This window comes from Ailuropoda melanoleuca, chromosome 2 (assembly GCF_002007445.2).
Source record: "Ailuropoda melanoleuca isolate Jingjing chromosome 2, ASM200744v2, whole genome shotgun sequence".
Lineage (NCBI taxonomy): Eukaryota > Metazoa > Chordata > Mammalia > Carnivora > Ursidae > Ailuropoda > Ailuropoda melanoleuca.
Window position 1 is genome coordinate 90,728,514 of NC_048219.1, and position 2,758 is coordinate 90,731,271.

Below are 2,758 nucleotides of genomic sequence, written 5' to 3' on the forward strand. Positions count from 1 at the left end.
TTTTTTTCAATTTTAAATACAGTTTTATTTAAGACATTACATTTCCACTTACAATACAGTGCTTGTAAGTGCAATGTGTATTTCCTTTCCCTGTGCACATACATCATATTAAAATATCAACCATGTCCAGTTTTTTACTATAGCAGCTCAACTTTAAAACTTCCATGGAATTTGCTACAAATTTAAGTCCTTTGAATGTTTTGTGTGGAGAATGTTAGACCTATTCTCAGGTTGGTTTATTCAACCTCTTCAATGGTGGGCCCAGAAGAGGCACCACAAGATGGAGGAGCTTCACCACCAGGGAAGTTCCCAGGCATCCCTCCTGACATGCCTCCTGCACTCTGGTACAGCTTGGTGATACTGGGGCTGCAGACTTTCTCCAGCTCTTTCTGCTCATGTTCAAATTCTTCCTTCTCTGCAGTCTGGTTCTTATCAAGTCAGTAAATGATTTCATTACACTTGTCAAGAAGCTATTGATTGTCTTAATCGTTTTTTGTCCTGAAGTTTTTCATCTTCAACATCTGCTTTTATGTTGGATGCATAAGATTCAAGTGAATTCTTGGAAGGCACCTTGTCCTACTGCTTCTCATTTTCAAGTTTGTACTTCTCAGTTTCCTCAACCATCGCTCAATGTCTTCCTTGCTCAAGTGGCCCTTGTCATTAGTCATGGTAATCTTGTTCTCTTTTCCTGAACTCTTATCCACAGCAGAGGCATTGAGGATGGAATTAGCATAAATATCAAAAGTGACTTCAATCTGAGGAATGCCTTGCTAAGTAGGTTGTTACCCTTGTTCATGTCATGCTCACCTTCATAAACCTGAATGAGCACACCAAGCTGGTTGTCAGAATGGGTAGTGAAGGTTTGCATCTGTTTGGTAGGAATGGCAGTATTGTAGTGGATAAAGAAAGTCATGACTCCTCTAGCAGTTTCAAAGCTGAGAGAAAATGAAGTGACATCCAACAGCAGCAAATCTTGAACATTTTCAGATCTGTCTCCAGAAAGGATGGTGCCTGGTAGCTGCACCATTAGCAATAACCTCATAAGGGTTGATGCTCTTATTTAGTTCCTTTTCACTGAAGAAGTCTTACAGAAGTTTCTGAATCTTAGTGATATGGGTAGAACCACCCACCAGGACAATATTGTGGATTTGACATTTGTATAGCTTGGCATCCTGAAGGGCTTTCTCTATAGGGTACAGGGTGCCATGGCACAGATCAGCATTTAATTCTTCAAATTGGGCATGAGTAATGAGGTATAGAAGTTGATTCCTTCATACAGAGAATCAATCTCAATACTGGCCTGGGTCCTGGAAGAAAGTGTATGCTTAGCATGTTCACAAGCATACAGTACAGAGGTGTTGGACTGCCTTCTTGTTCTCTCCAATGTCCTTCTTATGTTGCACTTGAACTCTGCAATAAAATGGTTGATCATTAAGTCATCAAAGTCTTCTCCACCTAAGTTTGTATCTCCAGGTATAGATTTGACCTCAAAGATCCCATTTTTTTTTTAAGATTTTATTTTTTTTATTTGACAGAGACAGACAGCGAGAGAGGGAACACAAGCAAAGGGAGTGTGAGAGGGAGAAGCAGGCCTCCCACCAAGCAGGGACCCTGATGCAGGGCTTGATCCCAGGACCCTGGGATCATGACCTGAGCCAAAGGCAGACGCTTAATGGCTGAGCCACCCAGATGCCCCAAGATCCCATCTTTAATAGTGAAGAGTGACACATCAAAAGTGCCACATCCTAAGTCAAAAATCAATACATTCCTTTCAGCTACAACTATTTGTCTAACTCATAAGCAACAGAAGCAGCATTTGGCTCATTGGTGATTCTAAGTACATTTAGACTGCAATAATTCCAGCATCTTTGGTAGGCCAATGCTGAGAGTCATAAAGTAAGCAGGTACTATGACAACTACATTGGTAGTAGTCTTCCCAAGGTAAGCCTCTGTGATTTCCTTTATCTTTGTAAAAACAATAGGGGACACCTCTGGATAGAAACTTTTTGTTTCTCCCTTGTATTCTACTTAAACTTTGGGTCTGCCATCACCACTCACACTATGAAAGGCCAAAGCTTCATATCAGATTGGACAACAGCATTGTCAAATCTACATCCATTCAGGCATTTGGCCTCAAAACCTGTGTTGGTGGGGTTCATTGCAACTTGGTTCTTTGCAGTATCACTGATCAAGTGTTCAGTTTCAAAGGAGACATAACTTGGGGTGGTTCAGTTTCCCTCATCATTGGCAATTATTTTCACTTTCCTGTGCTGGAAAGCACCCACATGAGTGGGTGGTGCCAAAATCAGTGCCAACCGTGGGTCCTTTAGATAGTTGCTTCCATGTTCCATGCATGACTGCATGCTCAGCTTACAAAGAAACAGCAATCTGGAGAGCTAGCGCTGTGTTCGGTGAGTATTTTTTCCTTTTAATTTGCTGAATTGTAATTCTAGCCTATCTTTACAGTAACTTCAAAGTTAAATCAATCTCTTCAAGTTTTCTATTTCTCTTTGAGCTGCTTTTAATCATTTCTCCCCTTAGGTAGAACATCCATTTTCTATAGGTTTTCAAATTTACATATAAAGCCATTTGTATTTTGTATTTCCCTATGGTTTATTGCATCTATTTACATTATTTGTCTCCTTTCTCAATCTCAATATTTAAATTTAGTCTTTCTTCTCAATCTTATTGGATCCTAATTGCTAATTTCATTTTCTTGATCTTCACAGAACCAGATTTTGGTTTTATTAATCAAATA

At 39.8% G+C, this 2,758-nt stretch overlaps 1 pseudogene; it reads right to left on the reverse strand.

Annotated features, from left to right (window-relative positions):
- Positions 1 to 236: 236 nt before the first annotated feature.
- Positions 237 to 2,328, reverse strand: LOC100465359 (annotated as a pseudogene).
- Positions 2,329 to 2,758: the final 430 nt, after the last annotated feature.